Source organism: Zonotrichia leucophrys, chromosome 3, assembly GCF_028769735.1.
Source record: "Zonotrichia leucophrys gambelii isolate GWCS_2022_RI chromosome 3, RI_Zleu_2.0, whole genome shotgun sequence".
NCBI classification, from domain to species: domain Eukaryota; kingdom Metazoa; phylum Chordata; class Aves; order Passeriformes; family Passerellidae; genus Zonotrichia; species Zonotrichia leucophrys.
Genome location: NC_088172.1, coordinates 76476833 through 76494517, shown reverse-complemented (window position 1 = coordinate 76494517; position 17685 = coordinate 76476833). Strand labels below are relative to the sequence as shown.

The 17685-nt window shown below is 39.8% G+C and overlaps 1 protein-coding gene across 1 annotated transcript in view; it reads right to left on the bottom strand.

The window, feature by feature from the left end:
• Nucleotides 1-17685, bottom strand: part of GLP1R (glucagon like peptide 1 receptor) — an 83686-nt gene that overhangs the window by 56728 nt on the left and 9273 nt on the right. The gene's annotated exons all lie outside the window — the stretch shown is intronic.

Genomic DNA, 17685 nt, shown 5'->3' with positions numbered 1-17685 from the left:
AGAAGATGATGCTATGTATTTGCCTAATTACAACAACAAAAAAAAAATCCCTTTTTATTTGCACCACAAGCAAACAAAAACTCCACAAACTATACCATGTCCTCACTGAAACCCACACTGAGCCAGCCCTGCTCTCCTGAACATGCCCCAGGTGTGTGATTTATTATCTCATGAAAAGACAGGGACAGCAGTAAGTCCTTTATTAGTAGAGGGTTTTTTCCAACAGCAGTATTTCTGCTTTCCTAAAAATGAAAACAAGCTTATTCACTGTATGTAGCACATGTTCCTTACGTATTCTTCCAAAATGTGGATGAAAGCTTTTCCAGCCTTTTTTTTCTCTTTGATGAACAGCTTTTTCCTGCATCCTGCATATTTTTCCTGCAAATGCAGAAAGATGTGGAGCCTCCTTTTTGCAGATTTTGACAGGCTGCAGGCTCCACCATCAGCTACCCCAGGTAGCGACAGGGCAGGGGAAAAGCATGTACAAACTTGGTCTGAGGACAAAGGAAATTAGCTGTTATTAGAGTGAGCAGCTAACTCAGAGCTGGCTGCTCACTGAACCCTAGCAGATGTCCTACCTGGCTCACAGAGGTCCAGCTTTACTCACTGCATTTGAGTAGAGACATTACTCCTTCTCCCCCCTCTTCGTGTTTGTATAGACCAAGTTTAAATATCCGGATTAGGAGGCTGTAAGTGATTAACAATGCAAGTAACTCATCCTTCTTTTTCCAGAGAAAGCCCCGTGGATGTCTCAGACATATAATCAAAAGCATGAACCTAATGGTACAACACACTAATGCTGCTGAGTGGAAGGAAGTTCATTTAATCCCAGATGCCAATCAGTTTATTTAGCGAAGCATGAGGGTAAATAATCCTTGCAGTTTTACCCTCCCAGCTTCAATTGCTAATTTTTATTTTCCACTTGTTCTTCTAAACCTTTTCCAGATGGTTAGAATAAAAGCAGAGTATGGGAAGAATAATTTTAAAATAAAGAAGCAATTTTAAAGCTCTACTGCATTTCAGGAAAATCAAGCTGAATTCTGTCCACTGCAACCAATACAACTAAAATTTAGACACCAGGGCAATCACCTTGGTATGAAAGAACAGAAAAGACCTCTCAAGTCATCTTCTTTTAAATCCTTCCAATTAAAAATCCATTTGAAATGAAATAAAACAAGCACCATATGCATAATGCTTCTGCCTGAATTAACTCAGCACATTTAATTACAAATACGATCTTGCACATAAATGAAAAATACAGCATTAGTAAATACCTGTATTATGTTTCAAGAGTAAGTACCTATAACTTGTAGCTAGGGCCTCGTGGCCATAATTTTAGAAGAATTTAGTCAGCTCCCCCTGAAGTCAAAACAAGCACAAGCCTGTGAATCTTGGAAACTCTGACCCTGTTTGCCTGATTTAAATCACCTTATCTATGCCAATAAATGCTGCAAAGTCTGTCTATTGTAAAACAAATGGATTCTACCGAATGGAAAAACAAACCTGTAGCGTAGTGATCTATGCTCAACATACCTGAAGGGGAAAGAAAACATCACCTAAATTAGATCTACAGGTGTGTGTAGGGAAACAGATAATCAGTAACTAAACCACCATTTACACATCCATGTAGGCTGAGTAACAGATGACCTGAACAGAGGGAGACAATCAGTTTTCAAATTTAAGTTTCTCTCAGGCATCTTTCCGAAGTGACTTTTAGGTTATATATCATTTAGAATCAGAGAATCATTTAAAGGTCTTCATTGTACAAGGCTGGTTAATTGAAGTTACACAAGACTGTTTCACTATCCTCTTATCACCAGGTTAACATTCTAATAAAGGAATTAAATGGAACATTTTCAGGATGAATACTTAAATTAAAATTCAGAATCATTTAAGAAGGTACTAAACAATACACATCTTCCCAAAAAGTAAATATAGATCAAGAATGTTGATGACTACATCAAGTTAATCCAAACTTAGCTTTTAAAATCATTACAAGATACAGATGCATATAGAGTTTCATTTAGAAACAAGACTCTACCTTTTAAAATATCCTGACAATATCTTAAAAGCTGCTTCCACTAAGAAATGTAACTCTTTTTGGAGTCAGGGATCTTTAAAGGAATTTTTCAAAATCAAGTTTTCATCTCTTACCTTCATGAATGCAGGAACAACTAGCTTTAACTACAGCTTAAAAGCAAGCCTCTATTCCATAATTTAATGAAAAAGTAAAAGCTTTCTACTAATACTGTTTTTTCATAATGTGAGAAAACAACTCTAAGAAGGAGACTAGCAAACTATAAAAGTGAAATATTTAGACACGCTTTTCTGTGGAGATCACTTATTTGGTAGACAGTTTTCTATTATCTATAGTTAGTTGCAATAAGACAATCTAATATAAATAAGACTAATACTACATAATTGGTTCTCTCTGTGCAACAGTTCACTGTCATTCAGCTAAATACTGTGGTTTGTTATCTGACAAATTGACTTCAACTTGATTTTAGCATATGCTGCTTTCTATTTCTCAGAGCTTATGGCTCACATGACCAAGAGTCAGAAGTTATACAGTGCCACAGATTCACCATATCAGTAGTTATGGAAATATGAGATACTGTATTTTCTTGAAAAGTTATTTAGAGCCTTCTGCAACAAAGCACTAAATGAAAGCATACAAGGCCATGGTTCTTGGGTCAGTACCTAAAATTTGGAGCAAATGAAAAAGGCATAGCTTTGTTAAACTCAGAACTGTTTTCATTGCTGAGAGCATGCAGTTGTGGGTTTACTTGGGGTTATTTTTTCCTGTTATATTTAACCATGGGTGGAAAAACAGCAGTAGCTTTGTGTGGTCAAAATATATCACAGAAGGATAGCAGAGGAGAAGACGGAAACACAGCTGACTGGTTAAGGTGGAGAAGCTAAAAGGCATGAATGGATGAAAGACATTAAGGAGGTGAGTGATGGTACAGCCTAAGGAGCATGAAACAAAGGGAGAAAAAATAGGACAGTCAAGAGGACAGAGACTGGAGCCTCTCAGTGTATGCATACAATTAGTGCAATTAATCTCTAGTGAGCACACTCCAAATTACACATTTAACAGTCTGAAGTCAGAATTCTTTACAAATCCTTATCACCTTCATAGGAAAGCCCCTTTATGTAGCCATCATTTGTCTTCACAGGTCATTCTGTAAAAGTACCCATTTTAATCACTTTTCAACATCTTTGAAACTATTCCTGCTGAAACAAAAAGCAGCATCCACACAGATCCAAGGTGATCAATGCCACAAAAGCAATATTCTAATACAGTGAAATCTGAGCACACAGGGTATAAAGCCTCCAGACAAAATATAGCATGAAATGTAATTAAAGTGGAGAGTTCTCAGTGCTTCAGAGGCAACTGGTGATCCCTGGGTTTACCTTCTCTCTTCTCCCACCACCACATATAAGGTCTCACATGCAACAGAATGAGAAATTCCTCCTTGCATTAATTTTTTTTTTGTCTTTCCTTGTCTGTTTTTAAACTGGACCACTTACGCTACAACTTTTTCATGTTTTTAATATTTCTGTATAACAAGCAAGACTTTAACTTGCTTCTGAAGGCTCACACGTAGCATTACAACCACTGCAACCTCCAAATTGCTAATCTTAATCTTCAAAAGCAAACTATAAGGAACCTGGCATTGAACAACAATTTGGCACAGCCTTGGTATTCTTCCCTTGGATAGTAATGCTGGGATATCAACCTCACGAGAGGAGGATTCAGATTATATGTACTGCCTTTAGCACAGAAGGGCACTGGTGAGTTACTTTTAAACTTCACAGCCCTTTTTTTGCAAAGTCCAAAGGAAGACATTATTTCAAGGCTATTCTGCTCAGGGATCAGCACAGCAACTAAGTCCAAGATAAGTGAAAATCACACATTACAAGCCTTATGCTTATTCTGACTCGTAACATTTTTTTCTGGTACAATACAAATCTTAACAAACCATCCCTTAGGTAACATAAACCATAGGTGTTCATCAATACACCAGAGCAGAGTTGGACAATGCCCACCCTGGTCTGGCCAGGAATGCTGTGCCTGATGCTCCCAGGACATGCTTGGCCCTCCTGGCTGCCAGGACACTCCTCACTCCTCTTCAGCTTGCTGTCAACCAGGAGCCCCAGGTTCCTCTCTGTGCCACTGCTTTCCAGCATCTCATTCCCCAGTCTGTCCCTACATCCAGGGTTTCCCCAGTCCAGGTGCAGAATCCGTCACTTTCCCTTGTTGAACTACACATGGCTGGTGATTGCCCAGCCCTCTGGTTTGTCGAGGTCTCTCTGCAGGGCCTCTCTGCAAGTGAGTCAACAGCTCCTCCCAGTTTTGTACTGTCTGCAAACTTGCTTACTATCCCTTCCAGTCCTGAGTCTAAGCTGTTTTTGAAGTTGTTGAAGAGTCTAAGATAAAACCCTGCAGAACCCACTAGTGCCAGGTCCCCAGTTGGATGCCAGCCCATTCCCTGTAACCCTTTGTGCCTGACCCGTGAACCAGCTGCTCACCCATTATATGATGTGTTTATCCAATCGTGTGCTGGACATTTTATCCAGAAGGATCCCATGAGAGACAGTATCCAAAGCTTTACTGAAACGTACTGTACTGAACTTGGTATTAACAGAGTCCTTTGACTCTCTGTTCACCCCATGATAAAACAATCCCATTGAGGATCAGTCCTTCAAGTACAATGCTTCTTGAAGACCCAAAGACATTCTGGAAGTGTGTTAGTGTGGGAGAAGGCTTTATTGCTCAACTCTCACTCCCCCAAAGAGATGATATTCAACCCAATTTTGTAACTACTTAGGTCAACTTCTGCATAATAACTTAATCTAAATCCATTATGTGCAACATCTCACAGTCCAGTTACTCTCCTTTAAGAACTGAAGCTATGCCAAAGGAGGAAAAGGTGCATCAAAAAATGATGTCTCTACTAAAGATAATTCAAAAGAAGTATCATTAAAGGTACCCTTTCAAAGAGATGATAAATTAGATCATACTTCAGGACTGACATTCCCTAGATTTCTGTATTTATCACATTCTCTTCCCACATTACGTTGCCCAGTATCAAGTTTAATGTAGTCATTTGACATTATGCAACACTAAGTGACCCTCTGAGATAAAGTCATTACTCTCAGTCCCTTCTGTAGGGCTGCTTGACTGATCAGATGATATAATATTAATTATGCTTCCTAACTCATATTTTACAAAATATTTCATCAGTGGCTGGATCACTCTGTACAAATTCCTCACCCTTCAGAAAAAACAAACAGGATCAAAACAACTCATCTTTGAGAGGAAAGCCAGCTTCTAGGAGCTTTTCCTGTAAATGCTTCTGGTTCCTTAGTTACTAATGAACCAATTATTTCAGAAGCTCAGGACCATCAGAAAAAGAAATCTTTCAGCATCCTCCTTGCTACTGAAAAGCAAAAAAATGAGTTCCCTCAAAAGGAGCTACTGAATTCAGGGAGAAACTCCCTGGTGGCATCTGCCAGCTGTTCTTGACCTTAGGCTGCAGCAGCTTAGTACTTTTAAGTCCTTGAACAAAAAGTCTCAGGACTTCGATAAAGGCAAATCTTGAGAACAGTGTTTCCCCATCTGTCCAAGCATGGAAAGCCCTCTGTTCTGTCACTGACTTCTAGTTCCATGACATCAAGCTTTTGAACTCACAGCTGCAAGAGGAAGCACTCATTAGACACATATGATCAACACACAGAAAAGACATTCCTCTGCCTGCCTCTTCAGATTTGCTTAGCCCAGATTTCTTTCTCTTTTGGTGGTGTTTGTTGCTGTTGTTCTTTTTGCTTGTTTTAAACTAGTGGCTGAATCGCAGCATTCCTCTCTTTCTCTCAGCTAAAGACCACTACACTACACAGTGCCTCATCCTGGCCTTCCTGCCTTTTTCTTTTCTCTTTTAGATACCTGCACAGCTAAGGAAGGAAGGAAGGTTTGCCTGAGTTCAATCTTACAGCGGCCCATAATAGCACCTATAAGAGCACTTATCACCACCATCCCATCCCCATCTCCCTCCCCCTCCATTCTTAAGATCTGTTCTTACTAGATTAAGGAAAAAAGAATAAGCACAGGCATCTCCTAAAGGTCTAGAAATGCAAAATTCTTCTGCACAGAATCACAGATAAGCCATTTTAAAGAACAAAACCAAAACTGATTTGAGGCATACTCCTATTTCTTGGTACTTCCGCACAGGGAGCTCCCAGTTCAGCTGACTGTTCCACCAATCATTCCAAATACATGAACTGTCTGAGCAGGCAGGAAAGTTCAGCCCTAACCACAAGGGTTTCTATTCCAGGACCAAACACTCCAGGTCCGTCCTGGGATCTTTCATTCGTGCTTTGAAAATAACCAGTTTTCCCAACCCTGAAAATTTTGTTTTGACAAGGTGCATCTCAATGAGGAAAATATCTCTTGGCCCTGTAATTTTCTGGCTCAAGAGAAAGTATTTGGCATTCAGAGACATAGATGTCAAAGCAAACTTTTAAAGACCTAAATCAACTTGCATAGTATACAGTTTCAAAATAAAGGGAATAAAGTAAAGCCTAATATTTCAGCATGCAACAAAATTTAGCATCACCTTCTAGAGAAATAAAGAAATAAAATCAAACTCCGGTAGGTCAAGTAAGATAGTCTGAAAATGTGGTGCCAACCTGTTCAAGTTTCTATTGTTTGTGTCTTCAGTGATGGACAGGCCTGGGACAAGAACAGTTACCTGCAGAGCTCTTTTGCCCCATGAAGAACTTCCCAAAGCTGCAAAGATTTTTGTCTTGGGTGACTGTAGGACCCATGAATCCATATGCTCACTGTTGAGGAAGTAACACATTCAGGATGGTAGCAGCTGTTACCAGAAAATGTTATTTTCATTACAATGTCTTTCATCTGTCCTGGTAAGTGCTCCTGTCAAGGATGTATTACATGAGCCACTCAAAAATGCCAGAAGAAAATTACTGAGAAACTATGCAGAGGGACACAAGAAAAATGCAAAATTCAAAAGCAACTATAACTCACAAACTCTTGGAGAGAAGAAAGCAATCCAACAATTTTAGTGGGAGACAGTGTACAGCACTCATGAGAATTACATTATTATACAAGGAGATTTTACTGTGCATTGCAAATCTAGACGCGCTCTTTAGCAAAGGACTTTTATTGATGCAGTCATACAACAGGGCAAGCAAAACATAATAGTTTAGCATGTATTTTTAGAAAGATACACAAGATTATAGCTCTACAAACATCAAAGAATTAACAAAGTCAGAGTTGAAGACCACTACAGGAGGAGCAGAAGCTATAAAGCTGAAAATGAGAGCAGAGCTTCATATATATTCTCACAGATTTAGAAACAAAATTCAGCCTAGGCTACTGGAAGAGCAACTCAGCATTTCATTCATTGGTAACACAGAATCATAGAATGATTTGGGTTGAAAGTAATTTAAAGATCATCTAGTTCTAATATCCCTGCTGTGGTCAGGGACATCTTTCACATAGGTCAGGTTGCTCAGAGCTCAATCTAACTTGGCCTTGAACACTTCCAGGGATGGGACACCCACAATTCCTTTGAGCAACCTGTTCCAGTGGCTCACGATACTAATTCTCATACAAAGTAATTTCTTCTTTCTATGTAAAAATCATTCTACCCTGCTTTAATTTAAAACCTTGTCCTATGACACTACAAGCCCTGGTAAAAAGTCTTTCTCCACCTTTCTTATAAGCCCCATTTAAGTACTGGAAGGCCAACATAAGATCTCCTCAGAAGCTTCTCTCCTCTGGGCTGAACTATCTGAGGGCTCTCAGCCTTTCCTTGCAGAAGTCTCAGATCACTTCCAGAGCCCTCTTCCAGATCCAGTCTAACAGATCCATTTCTTTCATTTTTTGGGGACCCCAGAGCTAGATGCATCACTCCAGGTGGGATCTCACAAGAACAGCAGGGAGAAAACCCCTTTCCTCACCCTGCTGGCCATGCTGCTTGGAATGCAGCCCAAGACACAACTGGGTTTCGGGGCTCTGAGTGCACACTGCCAGCTCATGTCCAGCCTCTCATCCACCAGCACCTCCAAGTCCTTACCTGCAAAAGTGCTCTCAATCCATTTCTACCAAGCCTGTATGGATACTGATGATTTTCTTGATCAGGTGCAGGACCTCACACTTGGCCTTGTTGAACACAGATCCACTTCTCAAGCCTGTCAAGGTCCCTCTGGATGGCCCCCCTTCCCTCCAGTGCATCAACAGTTCCACTCAGCTTAGTGCCACCTGCAAACTGCCAAGGGTGCACTCAATCCCACTACATCCACTAATAAAGATATTTAAATTACAATACAGATATATAAATCTACAATATAGATCCCTGAAGGCCATCACAGTCATGTACTATCAAATGGAATACAGGAAAAATGAGGGATATATACAACTGGGAAAAGCCAAGGAAGTTTAGGGTGGAATTCAGATGCCTTATCATAGGTACCTAGAGTTCCCTTTAATATTGATGTATCCCTCATGTTGTCTCCTGCCACACCTACAGAGAGGTACAGGATTCCCCTATATCCAACATCATATCAATTAGTCCCCACACAGGGTCTTGAATACTGTAAAATTTTTGAGCAGCTCTAGATGCCTACATTTGGGCAACTGACTCATCTCTAAGCTGCTCAAGCAAAAAAAAGTAAAGAACACCTGTCAAAGCTGGACTTCTGACTCCTCTTGCTGAGGTTTACAATGCAATTAGTTAAGCTGGTTCTTTAGGACATTCTGAACCAAGTGCATTTAAAAGGATCTTTATGTTTATAACTGATTGGTTTCTCTGTACCAGCCAGCAACTGGACATTCCCAGTGCTGGCTGGGCAGCGGGACAGACTGAGCTGGCAGTTCTACAAAGCCATGGAATTGCAACATTTGAATTTCCAAGCTAAAAAAAGTTACCACAGAAAAGCACATGAACATCACTTCATTGTAAATAATCTGTATTTTCAGCAGGAAGGAAAAACTCTAAATCTTTCCACTTTCCATACCAAAATATCCCAACAGAGGTAAGCTCCCCCAGCTTTTCAAATGACTATTTAACAGTCACCCTTCTCAAAGAGCTGTGGTGCAAAGTGTAGCTAGGTTTTCCAAGATCACAAATCCTCTAACACTGGTACTGGTCACACATTGGTCATCTCATCACTGCAATCAGTTCAACAACAACAAAAATCCAACCAAATAAATCAGACACACTAATCTTCACAACCCCTTTTCTCACTGATAGCATTCCCATCTACACTTTTTTATTTGTAAACAGAGTTCTCCAGTTAAAAAAATTACTCAATAGAAAAACAGTCATCACAAAGCTATTTAAAAAACAACACCACACACAAACCCAAAAACTTCAGTTTACAATTTCATGGGTTCTGCGTCTACTATCGTTTAGAGATTGCCAGAGTAGAATGCAATCAAATCTGTATTGCTTTTACCAGTCCTAGTTGAGGGCAGCAGTTTATTTTGGTTTTAACAAATGCAAATTAACTCCCTCAGCAGCTCATTGTCACAGTGGCTTAAGGTTCACTGTCCAAATTATCTGCTGTATGGCCTGTCCCTGCCAAGGCAGTTATATGCAGCACCTTTACAAATGGCCAGTGCTTTCATCCACAGTTAGGACACATTTGAGAGCAGAGCATACAGGAGTTCCGCCAGCGAAGCTCATTCTCCAGACGTCATCTCTTTGCCTTCCAAATCCTAAAAAAGTAAAAGCACTTGACAAATTCATCCAGAAGAGATTTACTTCTCTTTCCTGCAATCCCTCTGAGCCAGGGAGCTGACTACAGAAGTACAGACAGGTCAATTTGAATCACAGACTTTCCTTACTCTAGGACTGCAAAGCAACTTATGAACCACCCTATTGCTACAGGAGTCAGCTCAGGTTATTCCTCCAATCTGCTGAATTAACCATGCATACCAAACACTCAAATACTAATATGCAGTCCCTCTTGTGCAGTCAGTGCTAGGATTTCTGGCTGAAGCTGAATCAGTAGCAAAGGATTACCTCTGCAAGACAATCTCACAAGCTACAATGATTCTGTCCCCAGACAGCAGCAGAAGAGAGGAACTTTGAGGCAAGACCTAACTTCAATTTTTTCAAAAGTTTATCCCTACCCCATCTTCAGGCCACTTCTAGCACACTTAGTTTTTTCATCAATTGGGATCTCATTAGATCATTTTCTCAATATATGGGAAATCAGTGTATCCTCTTCGTGCACAATCCTCACCAGCCCTGGGGCTGGATCTTACTTCTTTACTTCAGCCAGACAGCACAGCCTTCAGTCCAGCAGGTCTGCTGTGGGCAGCAGCCTGCCTGAAAGACAGTCATAACTCTCCACAGATAGCAGCCTGCCTCCACCTCACTCCTTCTTTCCTTCCCCTACTCTCCCCCCAAGGTGTCTGCAGCTAAAGAGGATTGTGGTTTAAGCTACAGAAGTGAACTGCAATTGTGTTGATGTTAAAGCTGACAGGACTTCCATTTCTTGTCACTTTTCCTTGGGGACACCTTCAAAATCAAGGGGAAAGTGAGCAGCAGAGGAAGATTGCTGTTAAAGCAGTAAGCACACCAGATTTTAGAAAGCAAGAGACAGGATAAATCCCAAGGGAGAAGCAGCTTGGTAAGGCAAGCAAAGAAAAACATGCAGCCAGCTTCAAGTAAGCTGGATAAATGGAAACACAGAAGAGAGATCCACCCCTCAAGTCAAGTCTCCAAATTACTCATTTTGAGGAAGGTGAAGTTGTGCACAAAGCTTCCCCTCCATCCAGCTCCAATTTTAACAGCACTGAGGGAAGCAGTGACCATGCAGTAATAAAGCTGAAAATGGATGGGTCACTTAAAGGAATTAAACTCATTCCATGTTAGTAGTTTCACAGCTACACGTTTCCCCCTCTGACATCAACCTTAAATCAAACAACACTTGCAGGAACAGAATACATTCACAGAGAAGATGCTAGAGAAAAAACTTAGAAATTCAAATAGCAGAGGCTTGGCTTGACATGTATTTTCAGAAGAAAAGTTTTCCCTCTGAGTGAACCTGCTCTGCAAGACTTATGTTTTCATCTCAGTCCACCCTTAAAATGTACTTTTGAAGTACTGGGTCATCTTATAGCATAACTATCAGCATTTAAAGCAGCACTGTTGTTGAAAACAGTGGTTTCTCTGTGCCCAAAGAAAGGTGGTGATTTTCCTCCCCACACCTCACTCCCCTTGTCTCCTTGGGCCTTATGATTCATTCATACCACCAGCACTGCAAGCCAAACAACCTTACTCTCAGAGGCAAAATTAAACAGGAAAAATATTTGATGGGCTAAGTGTTGCTGTGAAGCAGAAACAAATGCAGCACAGCTCCCAGTGGGACATAAGAACAATCTTAATTATCCACCAACTTAGAAGTGAATAAGAAGTAAAATCCTATATAGCACATAAAATGAATTACCAGTACCAAAATGTTAAGCTAGGAGTCAAATGTGTCATTCAAAAGAAGCAAAGACTTGAGGACTTCAACAATTGGACAAACAGCCCCTAAATGTTCCTCATCTACACTCCCTACCATAAAGCTTGTGATTTTTCACCTTTTGAAAACCACAGTGACCTTGAGGCCAAAGGACTCGTGATAAACTCATCCATTTCCCACATAGCACCTTCTAGAGCCTCCCACCAACTGCTGCATCCATCTCACACACGCCAGCTTGACTAGAAAATACCCTTCAGAAACAGATGTAATCTTGACTTCAAGACTCCAAGCGACCAAGAAACTCACTGCACTCGTAGGCTAGCTGCTACTGTGCTTTGTCATGCGCAGTATCAAAGTCCTCACTTCCTTCTGGTCTGAGTTAAATTTATCATTCAAATTACTTGGCTTAAAAGTAACTACCTTGCAAAACATGAAGTGTGTCACAATAGTTTTAATTAATAAGATGGGCCTGAAGTAATAAAAATTGTATTGGACTCAATTTTCCCAAGATAACAGATTGGTTAATATTTATGAGGTTCAATAACTTCTCAGTCTTTTCACAAAACAGGTGGATGCACATCAGATTAAACAGTTAAGAGTTACTACTGAAAACAAATAGAAGTTGAATTTTTCATAGACCACTACCATTATGCACCACCACACTGTTGTGGAGCCCAGCAAAGTAAAGTCCAGGCTCCTCCACCCCCTGGCCAATAAGTTGGTTTCTGATAAAGGAGTCAGTTGTCATTTAGCCTCAGATTATGCAGACTTGTTAGACAGTTTCATCCTCATCAGCATTTTTGAAACTGTTCGTTTGTACTTGTTGCCATCAGCTTCCTCACCTTTTCCTTATACACAACTACTGCAGTTATTTTAGCCACCACTTCCATTTCTTACCAGAACAGTTTAAGTTCTGAGAAGACATCTGCAGAGCTGGAGGAACTGGGGACACTATCAGCATCACTACCTCTTCAAAGTTAAAAATACTTGTGCTTTTTATATGATAATGTTTTCCTTTCACGCAATTTTTACTCTTTCAGCTTTGCAGCTGCAGATGGTACCTTACATTCTTTTTTCTACTTTTCCAGTTTGAAGGAATTAATTGGGTAAACAAGTCAAAATCTGTAGATGGAAGTGCTGCAGTATCAGGGCTGTAGATCACATCTGCTTTTAGAGATTGGTAAAAGCTTTCATGCCTGAACACCTTGCCCAAAAAAACCACATCTGTTCCCTGCAGCTACCAAAGTAGCACACTGCTGTACTGCAGACAACAGGTCCTTTTTCACCTCAGGCATCTTTTTTGCTTCAGCATTGTAGATTATGACAGCAGAAAGTTCACTGAAACACTTAGATTTAAAATAGGTAAATAAGCCTCAGTATGCGAAACTTCTGCTCAAACATCGCTATGAAAGTAAAAACACTTATCACCCAGGTAGAATTAAAAGTATTAAGTAGAAAAGAAAGGTCAGCTCCAAAAACAGGCTAGAAATGGCAGAAACATAGAAAACCTTGTATTCTAACAGCCTGCAGGAACAGCTTCTGTTCAGGTCACTAAGATGCATCTTCCTCCTTTTTGGCAACCAGAATTTATTCAGATGCAGTAAGTCCTTGTCCACGAAAACCTCCTGCAACATCATTTATACAACAGTCTCCAATTATTCACATGAGCAACACTGACGTTAAATCTTTTACAATTCCTGTCTCTAAAATGATAGATCATTCAGATACATAGAGTGTATAAAAAAAGGAGGGGTGAAATAGACAAAAGTGCATTTTTATTGGCTTTTTAAAATCAAAAGAAACAAAAGCTCATCACTACAATACAGTGAGGCTCCAGGAGCTCTGCAGGCTAATCACTACATAAAAAACTGCGGTGGGGGGTGGCAGGAACTTTCTAAAAGTCTCCATCTTAAGTTGTTCAGAAGTATCCATTTCATGGAATTCAAGGGAGGAAACAACACAGCCAAAAAAGGCAGTAACTCACTGCATGGAGGACAGGAAGACAACACTGGCCAGAGCTGGGACACGCTCCCTAGAGGGGCCCACTGGATGAGCAGCTTGGGCAAGCAGACAAACACACAGCAGACAGGCCAGCTTGTCTGCTTTGTTTCTACCAGAACTTTTAATGGAAAGGACACTAACCCACAGAACATTTCTCTTGTCAGATTCCTTGGACCAGAAATGGTCAAAAACTTAAGAAGGCGCCAGGGTGGAGGAAAAGACAGATGAGAGGGAAAAGGCAGCTAAAGAGAAAATGATTTAGTCAAGACCAAAGTAGGCTGACACTCTCCTTTCTCAACTGTTCGAATAGTTTATTTTCCAATTTGGATCATAAAACTAAATAAAAGATAAGCATTGCAAAATAAGCACGAAGCATTAAGATCTCAATGGGAGTGAAAAGTGAGTATTTCCACGTCGGCTGCCTGTCATCCCATACTTGACAGAGCTCCAAGCTTGGTACAAAATTTGCTATAAAATTATCTTCTCATTTCTCAGTGACATAGTCTGCTGCCCATGCTGTCTTTCACATAACACTTTTCTTCTGTGCTGATCCCAGCTGTCCATTGAGCAGAATACAGATACTTTGGACAATATAAAAAATCTGTTTTTTCCACAACTTGGTTTTGCTCCAAATATTTCCAGCATGACCAAAAAGAAGAAAGAGGGAAGAATAAGAAGAGCTATAAATTAAAAACAAACCAAAAAACTCCAGAGGCCATAAAGTACCATCAACATAAAGATCACCATATCAGATGTAGTTTGGGGATAAAATATTTGGAATTCAATATTTTTATCCAAGTTCTTTCCAGCACACTAACTGGAAATTTAGTTTCTCCTTGATCTATCAGTACAAAGCTCTCTCTCCTTCCCCATAGAGTACAGGCATATTAAAGAATTACTCAAAAATGTGAATTTTCTTTAAGGCTTTAGTTAAGCACTATGCTAAGCAGCTCAGCCAAAATGGCAAAGTCACAATTAAAGAGAACTGCAAGTCCTTCTGTTAAAGAAAAACTATAGAGTATTTTCAAAGACAACAGAGGAAAAGGCACAACTTGCAAAGCTTAAAGCAAAGTTGTGAACCAAGCTGCTGAACCTCAGAACTCCACACACAACAGGCAATACAAAACACAGACATGAAAGAAACTAATCATTGAAAGCTCGAGCAAGTAGAAAGTTAACCTCATGAACTATAAACGATGTTTACATTAGCTTTGTTCTTCCAATATTACAGCCTTCAAGCTCCCTCAGTAGCATGTGTAGCACCCAGTGACAGCTTGGTTTGTTATTAAGTGTCTGGCTCTGAAGAGTGTTGTGTTTAATACTACAAACAGTCTCACTGATGAAGTTCTCTTCTGTGCAGCTGTAACCCCTTCTCCACCAGTAATCAATTATATAGGAACAGAGAATATTTTCAGACAAACACAGTCCTTCAACCTCAACTCAATATAAAAAGCAATTTGTCTTCTACTGCTTTCTGTAGCTATTACAGATCCTTCCAAGGCTCCCATTATATTAGTATTCAAACACACAGACTTGGTGAATTAAATGCATGTAGAAGAAAACACTACTCCTTCCCTGTAACAGGTATTTGGAAGGGATCATCTTACCAAATGGATTATCTCCACTCACACACATTTCTAATAGCAAGAGTGACAACAGCTCCTACTTCCTATGCAAAATGTGAGGCAACACTACAATCCATTTCCCTAATCAATAATTAATATGTAAAACCACAGGAACGTTACTCACCTGACTCAATCTCCCTAAAATGAAGAGAGCAAGATAACAGAAGTCTGAAACTATAAATCTTTCCATGCAAGACAGTTAAAGAAAAAAGGAAACACTTTCCCAAGGCCCAAATCTGGACATTTCTCATCATCAGTACACGATCTTCCACCAGACTTAATGAGGGACTACAAAAATCTTGAGACACCTCTGCTTCTTTTCTCACCTAACTACACCCTTCTCTAGTTCTGGAAGAAAGCCTTTACTTGAAAGCACAAACACTGTATCAGCCAAAAAGAAAACTTATGAGTGAGCCCCAAGTTACAGTCAGGCAGATTCCTCGTCACCAAAAACCACTGCCTTGGATGGCACCTCTCCCTCGACTGCTCTGACTAACCAGGACTGCTGCAGCAACAAGATGGACAGCTTGCTCCCCACATTCTCCTCTTCGTGTGTAAAGAAGTTTGAGTCCTGTCCCCAAAGATAATCCCAACTACTTCCTGCAGCTGGAAGTACATACTTCCCACCCATCCTGACACAGGAATTAATTTTCTGTAAAAACATTTTATTCTGACTGGGTTTTCAAACAGTTTCCCCACAATACACCACACATACCCCTCAAGCCAAAACAAACAAACAAAAAAAGCCCCACTCCAAAACCCCTCTCTATCATCCTTCTAGGAAGAGGAGGAGCATCCTGGAAGATCACAGTAAAGGTCCAAATGTGGACTGCTGTTTACATTTGAAAAGTCTGTGGCATCCTTTTGCAAAAACCAAGCAGAAGTCAAAGCTGCACTAACACAAGGCTTCTTTTACAGAAAATTAACAGTCTACTAATATAAGAGCTTCCTTTAGAATTAATATGTAGGGGAAGAGATTAATCCATGTACTCATTTGCCTATTTTCTTACCCAATGTCTAATTGTTGATGTGATCTTGTAAAGGTCTATTTGAGTCCAATCCAAGGTGATTTTAAGTCTACTGGATAGAGAATTATTAGAGCTTTCACCTCAAATAAAAAGCCTGGATTGGTGAAATACCACAGTAAATTCAGGTTATAGCTAATTAAGATGGATGAATGGTAGCAGAGTGCAAAAGAAGGCAGGAGCAAGGTACAAGACAAAAGCTTCTTTCAACCATTACAGGATGACCCACCAATCATTCAGCATAAGCAACAAGTAGGAAAACAGATCAGGAAATCCAGAGCTCTGACAGCTCAGTGACCCACTGGCATTGACGTTACTTTACACAAATAAATAACTAAGTGGCCCTGCTTGAGCAAGAAGGTTGAACCTCCTTTCAACCTCAGCATTCTGTGGTTCCAATGTCATTTAGGTAGCAAAACAAGTAAGAAATCAAGAAATGCAGTTTCCAACTCCAGCTTTGTTTCCTGCAATTTAAAACCATCTCTGCTATTGCAAGGCCATTAAGTTAAAGAGTTCAAACTATTAAGTTAACATTCCTTTATCATTACATCTTATTAGTAATAAAATCAGTTTTATTTTACAAAGCTTTAATAGCCTCATTCATTACCACCAGGTGTCTTAATCCCCAAAGAGCAATGAACAAATACAGAGCATACTGAATAGTTACAGAATTATTATTATACAGTTTTCTTCTAGTACAAGTTTCTCCTCTAAATGTAGTTAATTAAAAGATAAAATTGCTGCCCGTTGGAAGTCCATAGGGAGCAAAGCTGAGTGCAACTGAATGCAGGTTTTTTAACTTTCTTGTGTCAACTTTTACTCAATTCAACTAATAAACAGGATTGCCAAAATCTAGGCTCAAAGGACATCTATCACAACAATAAATGTGCTGGAATTTCACTTTCTGAAATACTGTTTGAACAGGATGTTTCTGACTACCTTTATATCTGAAAGCCATCCATGCCATCTGTGATGGTCTGTATTTCATTTAGAGAGGTCATACATATAAAGAATTTAGGGCTTTTTGAAAGAAGTCCACTGCAAACACATCTTAATTTATTTGCTGTGCAATTTATAACAGTGTCACTGTAAACAGCACATAATAGCATCCTGTCTTCTCTTTTTTTATTTTCTCCAGAGTGAACTCTGCCTGCAGTGCCACTGAGTTTAAAAGGAATGGGATCTTTTTGTTATTCTTAGACTGATGCATTTCAAATGGTACTTGATGAATTTATCTTCATTAAGAAATGGTAATGAAAAGGGCAGTATATTAGAGAGCATCACAGCATCTGACAAAATCAAAGACAAACTGCTATTTCAAATAATTTAGACTAAATACTACACCTTTAATTTTCCCATCCCAAGGGATAAAACCTAAAAGCTAAATTCATTCTGCATAACATGCTTTGTACAGTAGAACAATTTTATTTGGGAGGAATAGGACTGGAGGAAGAGAGACTGACCCAAGTGATTATCACTGATCTAGTGATACATAGCTGTATATCTTATTTGCAACCCATCCACAGCTC